Raw genomic sequence first — 20,352 nt, 5'->3', positions numbered from 1 at the left:
AGGATCCTCTATGACCCACCTCCCAGAATATTGGAAATAAAAGCAAAAATAAACAAATGGGACCTAATTAAACATAAAAGCTTCTGTACAACAAAGGAAACTATAAGCAAGGTGAAAAGACAGCCTTCAGAATAGGAGAAAATAATAGCAAATGAAGCAACAGACAAACAACTAATCTCAAAAATATACAAGCAACTCCTACAGCTCAATTCCAAAAGAATTAATGACCCAATCAAAAAATGGGCCAAAGAACTAAATAGACATTTCTCCAAAGAAGACATACAGATGGCTAACAAACACATGAAAAGATGCTCAACACCACTCATTATCAAAGAAATGCAAATCAAAACCACTATGAGGTACCATTTCATGCCAGTCAGAATGGCTGCAAACCAAAAGTCTACAAGCAATAAATGCTGGAGAGGGTGTGGAGAAAAGGGAACCCTCTTACACTGTTGGTGGGAATGCAAACTAGTACAGCCACTATGGAGAACAGTGTGGAGATTCCTTAAGAAACTGGAAATAGAACTGCTTTATGATCCAGCAATCCCACTGCTGGGCATACACACTGAGGAAACCAGAATTGAAAGAGACACGTGTACCCAATGTTCATCACAACACTGTTTATGATAGCCAGGACATGGAAGCAACCCAGATGTCCATCAGCAGATGAATGGATAAGAAAGCTGTGGTACATATACACAATGGAGTATTACTCAGCCATTAAAAAGAATACATTTGAATCAGTTCTAATGAGGTGGATGAAACTGGAGCCTATTATACAGAGTAAAGTAAGCCAGAAAGAAAAACACCAATACAGTATACTAGCGCATATATATGGAATTTAGAAAGATGGTAACAATAACCCTGTATACAAGACAGTAAAAGAGACACTGATGTATAGAACAGTCTTTTGGACTCTGTGGGAGAGGGAGAGGGTGGGATGATTTGCGAGAAGGGCATTGAAATATGTATAATATCATATATGAAACGAGTCTCCAGTCCAGGTTCTATGCACGATACTGGATGCTTGGGGCTTGTGCACTGGGACGACCCAGAGGGATGGTGTGGGGAGGGAGGATGGAGGAGGGTTCAGGATGGGGAACATATGTATACCTGTGGCGGATTCATTTCGATATTTGGCAAAACCAATAAAATATTGTAAAGTTTAAAAATAAAATAAAATTTAAAAAATAAAATAAATAAACATTACTTTTACAATCAAAAAAAAAAAAAGAAATGTGGGCTGAAATGATACCTTCATTAAAAACTTTAAGTGTTTTCAAGTAGTGTTTTACTTTTTAACTGCCTAGAATGGGTACAAAGACTAGAGCAAACTTTGAAAAAAAAATTGAAAAAGTAAGGTCAAGTCGCCCTTTCTTAAGGGGGACTGCTAAAATAAGCACTGTGCCTGAGGCTAATTGGAAACATTGGCATGCATTCACAGTTTTCAATATAGAAATAAAAACTAAGACAGACATGGAAATAGAGATGTAAAAGTGTGTGTGTGTATAGATTTTTAGCTCTGCTCACTACGAGGGCCCAGAGCAGTAATACTCAAGTTGTTATTGCTATTAAATCCCTAAGCCATGTCTGACTCTTTGTGATCCCATGGACTGCAGCATGCCAGGTTTCCCTGTCCTTTACCACCTTCCAGAGCTTGCTTAAATTCATGTCCATTGAGTCAGTGATGCCATCTAAAGATCTCATCATCTGCCACCTTGTCCTTTTGGCTTCAACCTTTCCCAGCACTAGGGTCCTTACCAATGAGTTGGCTCTTCACATCAGGTAGCCAGAGTACTGGCTTCAGCTTCAGCATCAGTCCTTCCAATGAATATTCAGGGTTGATTTCCTTTAGGATTGACTGGTTTGATCTCCTTGCAATCCAAGGGACTCATAAAAGTCTTCTCCTATATACTCTAGTAGTAACAAATAAACCTAGATCATGATCTTGCTTTCTAATATATACTAATCTTCATTGAAAGCAACCAGAGCTTCTTGAAAAAAAACAAGACATATTGGTCCTGAGATTAGGTCATAAAAAATTCAAGAAGGAGCATCTTGTTTGATATGAAAATAATGAAGCACTCAGTTAATGTGGGAACATGTCAAAAAGACACAGAACCCAGTTTTTATGGCCAAATCTGGGAAAATTCATGGTATCTTATCATGGATTCTTTTAAGTAAGACGTAAATCTACAAGTGCACAATGTGATAAATGAATGGATACATTGAATGAGAGAAGGTTATAATAGTTGAATGATCATTTATATACATTGAAGGAATGAATTAGGATGATACCATTTAGCAATAATCATAGCTTAGTTTGCTTAGCATAATGTCTTCAAGGTTCATAATGTCTTAAAGGTTCATCTCCTATGTGGTAAGATATGTCATAAATTTATTTCATTTTCAGGCTAAATAATATTATGCTGTATGTATATATTACATTTAATTTGTTTATTCATTTGTCAATGCACATGCAGGCTGTTACTCTTTTGGCTATTGTGAATAGTGCTGCTTGGGAACACTGGTGGAAAAATAACTGTTTTAGTCTCCGCTTTTAATTCTTTTGGGCATTTATCAAGAAGTGGAATTGCTGGATCATATGGTAGTTTTATATTTAATTTATTTAGGTTCCATCATACTGCTTTCCACAGTGACTGCACCATTTTATGTCACCAACAGAAATGCACAGCATTCCAATTTCTCGACCTCTTCACCAGCAGCTGCTTTTCCCTTTTGCTCTTGAGATAGCCGTGTGTGTGTGCATGCTAAGTCGCTTCATTTGTGTCCAACTCTTTGCCACCCAATGGACTGCAGCCTTCCAGGTGTATCTTTCCATGGGATTATCCAGGCAAGAATACTGGAGTGGGTTGCCAGGACTTCCTCCAGGGAATCTTCCCCACCCAGGGATCAAACCCACGTCTCTTATGTCTCCTGCATTGGCAGGTGAGTTCTTTACCACTAGCGCTACCTGGGAAGCCCTGAGACAGCCATTCTTACTTATTTAACCTATTGAATTCTCTAAAGCAGAAACATTTCTATAGAATAAAATAAATTTAATAGTCCATGTCCTCTGTGATCACTATCTTCTTATGTTAATCATTAGCAACTTATAGAACTTATCCTATGAACCAAGCACTTCTGTCAGTTATGAGAGGTATGAATCATCCATTGGCCTGAAGCTCATAAGAATCTGAATTCTCATTAATGACTGTTTTAACAGGACTTGAGTATCAGTGTCAAGGTTGTTGACAATATATATATAACAAAATCCACTTCTGATGAACAAAACTGAATTGTACTATATTTTACTCAATAAATATCTCTTAAGTGTTAAGTATTTTGGTGCTAGGGTAGTTTGGTAGGTGAAAAGAAAATAGCTTTACCCATCATGGTATTTACAAATTAATAGAGACACCAATCTGACAATGACATAAACAAATATAAAATTGCAGCAATAATAATCGCTAAGAAGAGTTTCTAATAATTCATAACCTGGTCTGAATTTTTCTTCCTCTCACATTAATGAAAATGAGTCTTTATTAAGTAATTTTTAATATCAGAAAAAATGAGGTTTTAATTTTCCTTTACTGAAGATATATAATATCAGTGCTTTGATCATTTTAAATTAAAGGTCCTTTATCATAAAATACATGATTTAAACTCTAGTCAAATTGAATTTATAATCCTTATGACTTTCCTACATAAATAACAAAAGAGTGTAATGAAATTAGTAAAAAACTAAAATTATACTGACTTTATTGCTTTTAGTTTATCATGTTTAGAAACAGTGCACACGTCTAATATATGTCTATTCCTAAACGTTGCACACTATGCATGTTTCATTAGCATGAATAAAATGAAAATAAAATGCATGCTTGGTGAACTTTCATTCATATCTGTAAGATAGCAGCTTAAGATTAGTTTTTTTTTGGCAGTTTAAGATAAGGTTTTAGCACTGGCATCCAACTAAGCTACAAGCAATTAGCAGTTAGCATTACTTCAAGGTAAACATTTTGTACTGAAAAAAAGTGAAAATAGAAGCCATTATTTGTAAACTTTTATATGAGATGCAACACTTCAAATAGAAACAAAAAAAAATCTGTCTATTAATTAATCAGTATACATAGGATTCTTTACCTTCTAAGCCACCAGGGAAGCCCAACAAGGAGGAATGAGCCCCTGGTGGCACAGATAGTAAAGAATCTGCCTGCAGTTTGGGAGACACATATTTGATCCCTGGGTTGGGAAGATCCCCTGGAGAAGGGAATGATGACCCACTCCAGTATTCCTGCCTGGAGAATTCCATGGACAAAGAGGCCTGGGTGGCTACAGTACATGAGATCACAAAGAATCAGACACTGACTGAGTGACTAACGTAGTATAGGGTTTCCCTTGTGGCTCAGCTCAGCTGGTAAAGAATCCACCTGAAATGCAGGAGATCGGGGTTCAGTCCCTGGGTTGGGAAGATCCCCTGGAGAAGGGAATGGCAACCCACTCCAGTATTCTTTCCAGGAGAATCCCATGGACAGAGGAGCCTGGTGGGCTAATCAATGGGGTCGCAAAGCACTGGTCACAATTTAGTGACTATGTATGCACACATAGGGTATCAATGTTTTTATACTGAGTGGAAAACAAAAGGTTGTTTTGTGTTCAGATAATAATGCCTTAAAAATAATTAGTAGGAAAATTCACCAGTAAGATGATTTTCCATCGGTTGGCAGCACAGACCAAATAAAGCTTTCCTAAAACAGTCACATAAAACTGAGATCTATATGACAAGTAAGAATTTATCTTGGAGAAGGGCAAATGGGGGATAAAGAAAAGAGTTTTCTAAGAAAAGGCAACAAAGTCCTTCTGAATGGAGGGAACATGATGAAAGGAAGCTCATTTGAGTTGGATGAAGAGTGAGTGGGTTGTTACTGTTTAGTCTCTAAAGCATGTCTGACTCTTTTGCAATCACATGGACTGTAGCCCGCCAGGCTCCTCTGTCCAGGGGATTTCCCAGGCAAGAATACTTTAGTGGGTTGCCATTTCATTCTCCAGGGGATCTTTCCAACCCAGGGATCGAACCCATATCTCCTGCATTGACAGGCAGGTTGTATATATCCCTGAGGCACTAGTGAAGCCCAAGGAGTGAGAGTGGGTATTTGGTGCAAAATAAGTCTTCTGAGATCAGTAAGAAACAAATTATGCACAGCCTTGCAGTCCACGTGAAAAGGTTCTATCATTTTGTGATAAAGCTACGAGAATCTATGAAAGAGTTTTAGGTCAAAGATATGTTTTAATTGTCAATGTGAAGAAGTCAGGCAGTTGGAGTAACATGTCAGGTATACAGAAGAGAGATCTGAGAGGTAGAAATGAACTTATTAGCATTTAATTTGTGATTAAAGTCATATGTATAAATGGAATTTCCAGGAACAGGATTTAGAATCCGAGGGAGACAGAACCAGAGGTCAAACCTCACAAAATTCTAATCATTGATGGTCCAGATTAGGAGGAAAATGAGATATAAAATGAGTAACCAGTAAGACAAAATGTGACAAACAAATACATAAAATGGAAGCAAAGACAAATTTAGCAAAATACGGTTGTTATTTAGTCGCTAAGTCATGTCCGACTCTTTGTGACCCCAGCACACCAGCCTCCTCTGTTCTCCACAATCTCCCACAGTTTGCTTAAATTCAGGTCCATTGAGTCAGGGACTCTATCAACTAAAAGGTGGAAATTCAAATTTAAAGGAATAGAGTGTTTTTGAAGAGCACAGCTAATGATCTCACAATGCTGCCTGTGACTGGGATGTCAAGTGAGGTAAAAACTTGAAACCTTCCACTGGATTTATTCTGATTCCCTGAGGTAGGAACTCCCGACCTTATTTTTATAAATATAAAAAAAAAGTTTTATTGAGCTGATATACAAATTATATACAAGCACTACAGGTTTTTAATGTACACAATTAGGTGAGTTTAGACATATGGATGCACCTGTGACGCTATTAGGATAACTATTATGAAAACAACAACCAAAGACAAAAGACAAGCATTGGCAATGATATGAAGAAGATGGAACACTTGCAAATTAGCAGTGGGAATGTAAATTGATGGAACCACTATAAAAAACAGTATGGAAAGGACTCAAAAAAGCTAAAAATAGGAATACCGTGTGATCCAACAATTCCACTTCTAGGGACACATACTAGAGAATTGAAATCAGTATTTCTAATATATACCTGGACTATCACCTTCATTGCAGAACTGTTCACAGTAACCAAGTTCTTGACAAATTATTAACACATAGGTCTTTCATTGTAGATGTTTAAATGGCCAAAGCTAATGAATGATTGCTTAAATTGCATGTTCTTAAAGCAACCCACTCCAGTGTTCTTGCCTGGAGAATCCCAGGGACGGAGGAGCCTGGTGGGCTGCCGTCTCTGGGGTCGAAGAGTCGGACACGACTGAAGTGACTTAGCAGCAGCAGCAGCAGCAGCAAATGACCTCAAGTTTTTAATGGTATTTTTAAAATTATAATAATAATAAGGGCTTCTCAGGTGGCAAGTGGTAAAGAATCCACTTGCCAAGGAGAAGACACGAGTTCAATTCCTGGGTCAGGAAGATCCCCTGGAGAAGGAAATGGCAACCTACTCTGGTGTTCTTGCCTGGGAAATACCATGGACAGAGGAGCCTGGTAGGCTATCACCCACGGGGTTGCAAAGAGTCAAATATGACTTAGCAACTAAACAACAACAACAAATAATGATAATTATTAAACCATTTTGGAAGGAACACAAATGTAAAATTTCAGACTTTGGCTTCAGTATTTCAGAAATGGATGAAATTCATGTTGAGCAACATAAAAACATCCAAAGCCAACAAAAAGACATACAGTGTTATCAGTGTACGCTAAGTATTCTTACTTTTGCCCTAGACTATTGTTATTGTTGAGTTCATTTTTGAGCCACCCAAACAAGGTCCTTATAAACACACTCCTTACTACAAGTCTTCCTGTTTGCATCAGTACTGCTTCTTATAGAAGAATAAACATGCCTTCCTGTCTTAAAAATAATAAATGTGTGCTCAGTTGTGTCTGACTCTTTGTGGCCTCATGGACAGTAACCTGCCAGGCTCCACTGGCCATTGAATTCTCCAAGCAAGAATGCTGGAGTGGCTTGCCATTTCCTTTTTCAGGGGATCTTCCTGACCCAGGGATGGAACCCATGGCTCTTGCAACTTTTGCATTGTAGGAGGGTTGTTCACCACTAGCGCCACCTGGGAAGCCCAAAATAATAAAATATTAGGCAGCAAAGACGACGAGACTTTCCCCTAAAGCAGGGGGTTGGTGATTCAGTCAGCCTTCTCTGACAAAGCAACTTTCAGTCTCCACAGCTCCATCTCACATCTTCTCTTTGGAGTCTCCTCATTATTCTTTTTTTTTTTTTCCAAAATTAAATGAAAAATACTTTGATAAATATTTTATCAAATACTTGCTTACTTGACATGGAAGATCCAATAGCCTTTAAAATGGATGCTTGAACACAATTTTCTTGAATCTTGGTGAATAAAATTGATCAGATTACTTCTTATCAAAGATTCTTCTTCAAATTTGTCAAGTCTATAATTCTTATATCTATTTTTTAAATTAAGAATGTGTTGAGAATTTACTCAATTTCACAGTTTCTCTTTTCTCTCATTATATATCAGACTACTTTTCATTTTACCTTTAAGCACACACGGTGGTTTTGAATCACTAGTGGAAATGCTTGCAGCACTGAAGTAAAACCGACTTCCAGTATTTTCATATTTTTGTTTACAGGTTACTTCTGAACAGTTTTTGAGGAGAACACTGCCTGAGTCCCATTTGATTTTATCAGCAGCAGGTACCAATCGGACACCAGGGGGCAGGCTTGGATCACAAAAGTTTGTCAGCGCTCGCTCGCTGCCATGAGGAATAAATATACGGCTGTGCATACAACGGTGGTACAATCAATGTATTTAACAGATCGTATCTTCTATAAAAATAAGCCATTTTGTTGTATCAATTTAAAATTTTCAATAGGTACTTATATAAATTTTTACCTTCTATATTTTTGTAAAATTAAAAAAAAAATCTTGTCAATTCCAGTGTTCCAAAATTCTAGGTATTTAATTTTACTCACAATATATTGATATAGATTAAGATGTTATTAAAAGATGGTTAGCTGTCTTCTAAATATTAACTCTATGTGGCATTTTAAAAAAATAACAAATAGAAAATAATAAGATATAAACAAATAATTTGGAATCAAAAACCATTTAAAAATATTTCATTTGTTCTTTACCCATTTTATCATGGAAAACATAGAAGTTACTAATGTGCAAAAAAGGAGAAAATACTAAGAAGTCTTCATTTCCAATATTCAAAGGAAACAAATGTGTACTTCTTTCAAGATGGCTTTTATCATCAAGATGCCTCTATATATCTTAACTTCCCCAAACATGAGGTCAAGGTATTGTGTGATCTGCTTCTATCTTTTCCTTAATAACCTACTGTTGACAATTTTCATGTCATTGAATATTCTTTCATATTTGATGTGTGACAACTTTATAGTTTTCTACTATGAAGTGAAGTGAAGTCACTCAGTCGTGTCCGAGTCTTTGAGACCTCATGGACTGTAGCCTGCCAGGCTCCTCCATCCGTGGGATTTTTCAGGCAAGGATACTGGAGTGGGTTGCCATTTCCTTCTCCAGGGGATCTTCCCAACCCAGGGATTGAACCCAGGTCTCCTGCATTGCAGGCAGACTCCTAACCCTCTGAGCTACCAGGGACATATTGAAGTACATATTTATATACTTTAAGTTATTTAGATTATTTACAACTTTTTGATAAATCCCTTTTAAATAAAAAAACATATTCTTTGGTTTATCAAATAAATGGACCATAATACATGTAACATTTTTATATTCAGAACATTTTTGTTAATTGAGAACAATATAGTTTACCTTCAACAAAGAAGAACTTGCCTACATATTAATTTCAGATATGGAGAGTACACTAATTACAGCATTTTGTGGAAAGGTGAATCACAATTTAAAGGCTAGTTTTCACACTCATTTTAGGTATTAATCATCTAATTATCTTCCTGAGAGCATTCAGATTCCATTAAATCACATTTAATAACCACTTGCCAAAAGAAGTCATTTGAAATGTGGTTCCTCGCTGTGACTAAGAACATGATGAATTTACCCAGTTCCCATTATTTAAGTCATTTTTATTTGATGCCACTTAACAACACCTTAATGGAATGTTTTCCCACATTTCAGGGGATGTTTCTGTGTTGATGACTGTATACGTCAGTGCCAATGAAAACTCTAGAATACCGTGTTAGAATAACCCGAACTCATAAAAGTGAAATTATTGAGGACTACTCTGCTTTTTGAAATTTATAACTGAACTTTCAAGGTGTTTGTGCTGATATGGGTTGTGCAAATAGTTATGAAATTCTATACAATCAGTGATGACAATCAGTGTGATCTTGAGCAAGTTTTTCAAAACATTTTTACACCCCAGTTTCCTCTTCTCTAAAGCCAGAGGTAAGGGCTGAAAGCTTCTTCTGTAAAGCTCTGGCTAAAGGATTGGCCAGGGCTCTCTTTACAAAGTCACAGTGAGTGCTAGAAATGTTTGTTTATTAAAACTGAATCACATTGCTGTACTAAAATGAAAACAGAACTAACTGTGTCAACAATAAATTAACTATACTTCAATTTTTCACTGGTGGCTCAGAGGGTAAAGAGTATGCCTGCAATGCGGGAAACCCAGGTTCGATCCCTGTGTCCGGAAGATCCCCTGGCAAAGGGAATGGCAACCCACTCCAGTATTCTTACCTGAAGAATCCCATGGATGGAGGAGCCTGGTAGGCTACAGTCCACGGGGTCACAAAGAGTCGGACACAGCTGAGCAACTTTGCTTTCAATTTTTTTTAAATGATTAAAAAAGAGAAGGGATTGTTTATAATGAATCTGACCTGGCCCCCACTAACACACACTGAGAGTGAGAGAGGCCTTCACACTGTGTAACATTCAACTGCCCCAGAGTCTCATGTTCGCTGAGCCTTGATCTTAAACTCTCCCTCCCTCCCCATTAGGATCCAGAGTAAACCCAGGCATTGGGTCTAAGATAATGGCATATCTAGATTTTCAACCCCAACTTCAAGGGTCACTAGGAGAACCACACTCTAGACTTAAGACTGGCCTTCGCTTTGACTCCATTTTGATTTTTCATTTAGTTGCAAAGTTGTATGGACTCTTTCACAATCCCATGGACTGTAGCATGCCAGGCTCCATTAATGGTGGTCAAATGTTACTGGTGGGAATGTAAGATGCGGCAGTCATATTGAAATAAAGTTTCACAGTTTTACAAAATGATAGATGTAGAGTTACCATACAGCTCAGTGGTTCCACTCCCTGTTATATGCACCCCAAAATAGAAATATATACACACAGAAATTTTGAGCATACATGTCCATAGCACAATGATTCTTAATAGCCCCAAAATGGAAACAGCCTCCATCTATCTCCTAATGAGTAGACAATTAAAATGTGTTATATTTGTAAGTGGAATCTAGCAATAAAAAGGAATGGACTACTGATACATTCTACAATGTGGATGGACCTTGAACACATGCTAAGTGAAAGAAGCTAGCAAAAATACGACATATTTTATGATCCCATTCATATGAAATGTTCAGACCATGCAAATGCACAGAGACAGAAGGAAAGATAAGGTTGCCTACGGCTGCAAATGGAGAGGTAGGAGAGAGATTTGAGAGTGAATGCTAATGGGTTCAGAGTTTCTTTCTGGGTTGAAGAGAATGTTCTAAAATTACACCGTCGTAATATAATAACCCTGTACATGGGTCCAGAAGAAACAGTTAGAACCCTGTATGGAACAACTGATTGGTTCAAGATTGAGAAAGGAGTATGACAGGGCTGTCTGCTGCCACCCTGTTTGTTTAATTTATGTGCTGAACACATCATAAGAAATGCCGGGCTGGATGAGTTACAAGCTGAAATCAAGATAGGTGGGAGAAGCATCAACAACCTCAGATAAGTGGATGATAACGCTCTAATAGCAGAAAGCAAAGAGGAACTAAAAAGCCTCTTGAAGGAAGAGAGCAAAAGAGCTGGCTTAAAACTAAATATTTTTAAAAATTAATATTTTAAAATTATTGAAATAATTTTTAATAGCACCTGGTCCCATTCCTTCATGGCAAATAGAAGGGGAAATGTGGAAGTAGGGACAACTTTCCTCTTCTTGGGCTCTAAAATCACTGTAGATGGTGATTACAACCATGAAATCAGAAGACATTTGCTTCATGGCAGTTATGACAATCTTAGACTATATGTTGAAAAGCAGAAACATTATTCTGTCGATAAAGGTCATATAATCAAGGCTATGGTCTTCCCAGTGCTCACGTACAGTTGTGAGACCTGGACCATAAAGAAGGCAGAGCACCAAAGAATTGAAGCCTTCAAACTGTGGTGCCAGAGAAGACTCCTGAGAGTCCCTTGGACAGAAAGGAGATCAACCCAGTCAATCTTAAAGGAAATCCACCCTGAATACTTGTTGGAAGGACTGATGCTAAAGCTGAAATTCCCATATTTGGTTATCTGATGCAGACAGCTGACTCACTGGAAAAGTTCCTGATGCTGAGAAAGGTTGAGGGCAGAAGGAGAAGAGGGCATCAGAGGATAAGATGGCTGGATGGCATCACTGATGCAATGGACATGAACTTGGGCAAACTTCAGGAGATGGTGAGGGACAGAGAGGCCTAGAGTGCTGCAGTCCATGGGGTCACAAAGATCAGACATGGCTGGGTGACTGAACAACAACAATGGTTGCACCACTGAGTGTACTAAAAATTATTGAATTGCACACATTAAATGGGTAAATTGTATTGCATATTAATTGTGTGTTAGTCGCTCAGTTGTGTCTAATTCTTTGCAAAACCATGGATTGGGGCCTGCCAGCCTCCTCTCATCCATGGGATTTTCCAGGTAAGAATACTGGAGTAGGTTTCCATTCCCATTTCCAGGGGATATTTCCAACCCAGGGATTGAACCTGGGTTGATGTTGGAGCTAGTCAACTCTCCCCACCCCGTATTCCCCAAACTAAAGGATTCCCCAAGACTTTCCTGAACTTTACCGGGAAAGTTCTTCAGTTTAGCCCGACTTTAGTTTTACCGACTGAAAGATCTTCAGTTTGTGTCTGACTCTTTGTGACCCCACGGACTGCAGCATACCAGACTTCCCTGTCCATCACCAACTCCTGGAGCTTACTCAAACTCATGTCCATCAAATCAGTGATGCCATCCAACCATATAATCCTCTGTCATTCCCTCTTCCTCCTGCCTTCAATCTTTCCCAGCATCAAGGTCTTTTCAAATGAGTCAGTTCTTATTATAGATAGATCTTATTATATTCTTTACTCCTGTTATTTCAGGTACTGCCAAAACTCCTAAGAATGACAGGTCACTTTTTACTTTTTCATTCTAATCACTTTAAGAATATATTGTAATGATAATATTTCATCTGTATTCAATTAAAATATGTTAATAAAAAAGAAACAATAGTAACAACAAATAAAATAATTTAGCTTCTTACTTTATTAAAAATGTGAAAACATATAAACACACGTGGGTCTTATTTGTGACTCACATCATATTTCTATTATGTGGTATTGTCCTAGAACTTGACATTACTAATTACTGCAGCACTTCATTATTCCAGTTTCATGCATTCAGTTCTTAATGTCACTTCCTATATTTAATGTTACCACCACCTGTGGTGGCCAAACTTTAAGATTATTCAACTACACTTTGATCTCCAACTTAACTGATTCTATGAGAATTTTCCTTTCATTCATTACTTTAACTTCCTTATTTTCCTCGTTCAATGTGGCCTGAACTATATGGACAATGATTTATAACTGCCTTGTGTTCCTTTGCTCTTCTCTCCCTGCATTGAACTTACTTGAAAAGCCACAACCTTAGTTTTATACAAGGTCCCACCTACTCCTCCATGTCTCAGTACAGCCAAATACAACTGAATAATAAAATATTACCATGTTAGTGTCATCATGTTATTTCTGGAACCTGCCAGGAACACTGTGATCAACCTTTCCAGGAATGACTTCTTCTAGATATTCCTGGGCTAACTCCTTCATCCCCTCATGTCTTTGTTCATATTTAACTTTTCTAATGAAAATTATTCTAATCACTCTAAAGTTGCAGTCTTTACCTCCCTCTGACCTCTCTGAATTCTTCTTAAACTTTTCTGAATTTTTTTGGTTTGTTTGTTTCATTTACTTTTTTCTTTCTTTTTTTACTCTATTTTCCTTTTATCATAGGGAAATACACGTTATTGTTGAATGCCATCTCTACCAGAACGTGAATCTTGTTTTGTTCTTTTATGGAGAGAGGCCAAATTTCTGGCACAATAATTGCCAGAGTATGGTGCTCAACAAATTTTAAATAAATGTTAACATATAAAAAATTACTTTTCAAGTGTAAAACTAATATTCATGTTACCAAAGTCCATACACATTTAAAATAATGTGTGCCTATTTTAGAATAGTTTGTTCACATTTTTTCAACTTTCTTAAGGTAATAAGCAAAAATCAGATATTTTTTTCCCATTTCCCTTTGAACTCACAGGCAGGAATACTGACTGAGATATTTGGAAACATTGACAAGCCCATATACATAAAAATAATCATACAGATGATAAAGTATGATTATATTTTTAAGGAGTGATAGATCAAAGATATACTCCCAGTGTATTAGTATATAGTCAATAGATTGATTAATAAGGACATTATTTCATGACTTTCAGAAAGAACTAAAGGATAAAACATATACCTTTCATTTGGAAATTTTAAGATATCTACAGCCACAATTGTAACTGTTGATTTAAAAAATATATAAAACTGTCCTGAAATTTTTATGTAAGTTTATATTCAGTATAACAATACCTTTAAAAACAGTTATATAGATTGTCTGTTAATTTAAAAAAAGATAATATATGCCACTTTTGCTTAAAATGAAGTTTGTAAAGGATAAATATGGGATTAATAACATTTCGTTTCCTTCCTGAGCAAAAATCCCCTAGCTCCCCACAACATTTATAAGATCGACACCTGCATGACATCAGTGGTCCTTATATCCGTTCCCTGCCTAGATCTGCAGCCTTATGTACAGCGACAGGACACCCCACTCCTACAATGAAAACGGTATCTTTTTATTCTATCTTAAAAATTTTAATATCATGGTGGAGGTGGTGGTAAAGAACCTGTCGGCCAATGCAGAAGAAGTAAGAGGTACAGGTTTGATCCCCTGGTCTAAAAGATACCCTGGAGAGGGAAATGGCCATTCACTCCGGTATTCTTGCCTTTAGAATCCCCTGGATAGAGGAGCCTGGTGGCTACAGTCCATACGGTCGCAAAGAGGTGGACAGGACTGAAGCTACTTAGCATGCGCACGTGTATATTTAAGTTCCAGGATAACCCTGGGAACTTTAAGTTTCGTAAATGTCTCCTGGTGGAGAAAAACCATAAATGGAAATTCTATATAAACGTGAGATTTTTATCATTTTATCACTGAACTTCATTTTAAGCAAAGATGAAATGTATTATTTTTTAAAGACAATGTATAGGCAATCAACATGAGATGGGAATTACTAAAGCAATTAAAATATTTGTAATATAAAATGTGTAAATCACTGGTTGTATGCTTAAAATTTTGTTCAGTCACTAAGTCCTGACTCGTTTGCGACTCCAAGGGCTTCAATGCACCACGCTTTCCTGTCCTTCACTATCTTCCAGAGACTGCTCAAACCACGTCCACTGAGTCAGTGATGCTCTCCTCCTGCCCTCAATCTTTCTCAACAAATGTAATTGTCAGAAATAACCATTATTTTACTTTTTGATTGATGTATAACTTGTGGCAATCTAATTCTACTCTACGTCACATATCAAATATCAATTGACAATTAAATTGAAATCAAATCTTCACATGTAGAACTTCTGATATTTCAAAAATACCATTTTTACCACTAGAAGTGTTTCAAATATCATGTCATATCAGATCAGATCAGATCAGTCACTCAGTCGTGTCCGACTCTTTGCGACCCCATGAATTGCAGCACGCCAGGCCTCCCTGTCCATCACCAACTCCCGGAGTTCACTGAGACTCACGTCCATCGAGTCAGTGATGCCATCCAGCCATCTCATCCTCTGTCGTCCCCTTCTCCTCCTGCCCCCAATCCCTCCCAGCATCAGAGTCTTTTACAATGAGTCAACTCTTCGCAGGAGGTGGTCAACGTACTGGAGTTTCAGCTTCTGCATCATTCCTTCCAAAGAAATCCCAGGGCTGATCTCCTTCAGAATGGACTGGTTGGATCTCCTTGCAGTCCAAGGGACTCTCAAGAGTCTTCTCCAATACCACAGTTCAAAAGCATCAATTCTTCGGCTCTCAGCCTTCTTCACAGTTCAACTCTCACATCCATACATGACCACAGGAAAAACCATAGCCTTGACTAGCGGACCTTTGTTGGCAAAGTAATGTCTCTGCTTTTCAATATGCTATCTAGGTTGGTCATAACTTTCCTTCCAAGGAGTAAGCGTCTTTTAATTTCATGGCTGTAGTCACCATCTGCACTGATTTTGGAGCCGAAAAAAATAAAATCTGACACAGTTTCCACTGTTTCCCCATCTATTTCCCATGAAGTGATGGGACCGGATGCCATGATCTTCGTTTTCTGAATGTTGAGCTTTAAGCCAACTTTTTCAGTCTCTTCTTTCACTTTCATCAAGGGGCTTTTTAGTTCCTCTTCACTTTCTGCCATAAGGGTGGTGTCATCTGCATATCTGAGGTTATTGATATTTCTCCCGGCAATCTTGATTCTAGCTTGTGTTTCTTCCAGTCCAACGTTTCTCATGATATACTCTGCATATAAGTTAAATAAGCAGGGTGACAATATACAGCCTTGATGTACTCCTTTTCCTATTTGGAACCAGTCTGTTGTTCCAAGTCCAGTTCTAACTGTTGCTTCCTGACCTGCATACAGATTCCTCAAGAGGCAAGTCAGGTGGTCTGGTATTCCGATCTCTTTCAGAATTTCCCACAGTTTCTTGTGATCCACACAGTCAAAGGCTTTGGCATAGTCAATAAAGCAGAAATAGATGTTTTTTCTGGAACTCTCTTGCTTTTTCCATGATCCAGCGGATGTTGGCAATTTGGTCTCTGGTTCCTCTCCTTTTTCTAAAACCAGCTTAAACGTGTGGAAGTTCACGGTTTACGTATTGCTGAAGCCTGGCTTGGAGAATTTTGAGCATTACTTTACTAGCATGTGAGATGAGTGCAATTGTGCGGTAGTTTGAGTGTTCTTTGACATTGACTTTCTTTGGGGTTGGAATAAAAACTGACCTTTTCCAGTCCTGTGGCCATTGCTGAGTTTTCCAAATTTGCTGGCATATTGAGTGCAGCACTTTCACAGCATCATCTTTCAGGATTTGGAATAGCTCAACTGGAATTCCATCACCTCCACTAGCTTTGTCCGTAGTGATGCTTTCTAAGGCCCACTTGACTTCACATTCCAGGATGTCTGGCTCTAGGTCAGTGATCACACCATCATGATTATCTGGGTCGTGAAGATCTTTTTTGTACAGTTCTTCTGTGTATTCTTGCCTTCTCTTCTTAATGTCTTCTGCTTCTGTTAGGTCCATATCATTTCTGTCCTTTATTGAGCCCATCTTTGCATGAAATGTCCCCTTGGTATCTCTAATTTTCTTGAAGAGATCTCTAGTCTTTCCCATTCTGTTGTTTTCCTCTATTTCTTCACATTGATCACTGAGGAAGGCTTTCTTATCTCTTCTTGCTATTCTTTGGAACTCTGCATTCATATGCTTTTATCTTTCCTTTTCTCCTTTGCTTTTCGCTTCTCTTCTTTTCACAGCTAGTTCTAAGGCCTCCCCAAACAGCCATTTTGCTTTTTTGCATTTCTTTTCCATGGGGATGGTCTTGATCCCTGTCTCCTGTATAATGTCACGAACTTCATTCCATAGTTCATCAGGCACTCTATCTATTAGATCTAGGCCCTTAAATCTATTTTTCACTTCCACTGTATAATCATAAGGGATTTGATTTATCTATACCTGAGTGGTCTAGTGGTTTCCCCTACTTTCTTCAATTTAAGTCTGAATTTGGTAATAAGGAGTTCTTGATCTGAGCCACAGTCAGCTCCCGGTCTTGTTTTTGTTGACAGTATAGAGTTTCTCTGTCTCTGGCTGCAAAGAATATAATCAATTTGATTTCGGTGTTGACCATCTGGTGATGTCCATGTATAGAGTCTTCTCCTGTGTTTTTGGAAGAGGGTGTTTCCTATGACCAGTGCATTTTCTTGGCAAAACTCTGTTAGTCTTTGCCCTGCTTCATTCCATATTCCAAGGCCAAATTTGCCTGTTACTCCAGGTGTTTCTTGACTTCCTACTTTTTCATTCCAGTCCCGTATAATGAAAAGAACAGAAATATATATATATATATATATATATATATATATATAATTTCCTAGGGCTTATAAATATCTTTTGTTCATTTTCAATAATATTCATCAACTCAAGGGCATCCTCTAAGGGAAGTCACTGTAGCAGTTTAAAAAAACACACTCAAGCTTGTTAGGGCCTGTCTGAACAGTGTTGTTAGTAGGATGTGTCACCACCAATCCTTGGCTCGATGTAAAACTGAATTTTGAAATGACACATATTTCCTGTGTTCTCCAGCTAACCAGAGATTTCTTTTGGGCTTTCCCTTTTTTTTTTTTTCTCTTAGTCATCTGTGGAAGAAAAAATGAAGGGTTCTAGAAGACACCCAAAGAAGCAGAGACAATTGTCTTAGTTCATTCAAAATGCATTCTTCTCCTCTTCCAGCCACTTCCAAGAAGGTCTGCCTAGTTTTTCTAATAAGGAGAACTGGCTAAGAAACTCTAGAGCTATGGAAGAGTATTGGAGGCCTTTCTGTTTCAGGCAGAGACATAGACTATCAAGGTATGGGTGGTATAAATACATAGAAAATCTATGGGATAATAAAACTTTTGACTGCTGGTAGATGAACACAAAACAAAATATCCTTATGCCGTATGACTAATCAAGGGAAACAGCAAGAGCTAAAGCATTAATTACATTTGTTCACAGAGGGGAATATGTATATGAAAATTGTGTATTTGTGTCTATCATTTGTATTTTATAATTTTGGAAGTTATGATTATTGAAATGGGGAGTGGTTTGAAGCCAGACTTTCAAATGGTGGATCCCTGATCTCCTGCCTTTTGAAAAGTCAAAATTGCCACCTTTTCACACCTAGTCACAGTGGATCACCTGTCTGAGTCCATTCTTTCAGGATGAATTCTTTCTGTAGAAACATTATCTGTAGAATAATATACATTTCCATTTTCCTCAGGCCCATCACATACACTCTCATGTTCTCACACATATACACTCACACACAAATGATGAGGCTTAAGTGAGGCAATAGAATGTGAAATTATACATGTGCTGAAGTAAAGAGGTAAAAGAGAAATTCTTTGTACAGAGAAAAGAGTAGGCAGAGAGATTGCCAATGTCAGGACCATTATCTGCCTTCATACTCAGACAGTTCAAACCCTGGTGATATGGGACATTAAAATAAAATTTGATTGCTTCATCAAGAATTGTACTTCTGAAAGATTCTGAAGAGATTTTCCATGAAAAACAAAACAAAACATAAAAGTTGTTTATTATCACAATTTTCTTGTATGTCTAGTCAATATGCTTGTAAGGGTAATCATCACCTTTATACTAAAAAGTCATGGTCCAATGTTTATATTAAAGACTAAGTAAGGGCATTCAGAGTTGGACTGTGAAGAAAGCTGAGCACTAAAGAATTGATGCTTTTGAACTGTGGTGTTGGAGAAGACTCTTGAGAGTCCCTTGGACTGCAAGGAGATCCAACCAGTCCTAGAGGAGATCAGCCCTGTGATTTCTTTGGAAGGAATGATGCTAAAGCTGAAACTCCAGTACTTTGGCCACCTCATGCAAAGAACTGACTCATTGGAAAAGACTCTGATGCTGGGAGGGATTGGGGGCAGGAGAAGAAGGGAACAACAGAGGATGAGATGGCTGGATGGCATCACCGACTCTATGGACATGGGTTTTGGTGGACTCTGGGAGTTTGTGATGGACAGGGAGGCCTGGCATGCTGTGACTCATGGAGTTGCAAAGAGTCGGACATGACTGAGCGACTGAGCTGAACTGAAGGGCATTCCGGGAAGCCCTAGTAGCTCAGTGGTAAAGAATCTGCCTGCAGTGCAGGAGACCTGGGTTTGATACCTGGAGTGGGAAAATCCCTTGGAGAAGGAAACGGCAACCCACTCCAGTATTCTTGCCTGAAAAGTCCTATGGAGAGAGGAGCCTAGTGGCCTACAGTCCATTGGACTGCAAAGAGTTGGCACAACTGAGCACAAACGTACACAGAGTGTTCTACCTGTAGTTAGGGAAATCAAGACAGTATTCATAATTGGGTCAATCTTCTCTTCTTTTGGGCTATTAAAAAAAAAACATATATTTGTTTTTCAAAAACAATTTTGAAGGAGTTTTAGCACAGCCTGAAGTAAAAGGAAAGCATCACCTTAATAGCTTTACTTTCTTTGTAAGTGGGACATATAAAATGTAAATTATATTATCCACTTCACATTGCTATTTCTTAATGAGAGAATAGTACTGATGAGAAAATTTGTCCTATAATTTTTTTTTTTTCTGAAGAAGATGTGAGTCACTAGGTGTAGAAACAAATGAGTAATTACCACCTACACACTACTACCCAATTATTTTGAAAATCAAAATGCTCCCTTGCATCTCTCAGACTTTCCACACTGGAAGGAATTCCACCCATTGACTTGAAGAAGAGTAGTAGTCTAAAGAATTATCAAGAAAGATGCCAGTCAATCCATTTGAAATTACTATTTGATTTCTGATTTTGCTTTCCAAGGGAATTTATCTGCCTTCACATAAATACATAAACATACACAATTTATTCTAGAAATTGGAATTAGATGATCAAACAATGTGTTGAAAAATAAAATAATTTCTTTTTCAGGAGCAAAGTATATTAACATGAATTTCACTGGGGATTTCTATAATAACTTAAATTATGGCATCATAAAAGTATCCTTTAAAAAAAGGTACTTCCTCACAATTTAATTCCATTATTTGCTATGTTTCTTTTGTGCTGAATTTCTCTTCTTTCTAATAGGCATGATATGTGCTGCATTTAGAACTATAAC

This window comes from Bos grunniens, chromosome 1 (genome assembly GCF_055505025.1).
Source record: "Bos grunniens cultivar Pamir isolate PY7600 chromosome 1, Bosgru_T2T1.0, whole genome shotgun sequence".
In the NCBI taxonomy this organism is placed as follows: Eukaryota; Metazoa; Chordata; class Mammalia; order Artiodactyla; family Bovidae; genus Bos; species Bos grunniens.
Note: the sequence above shows the minus strand (reverse complement) of the source record.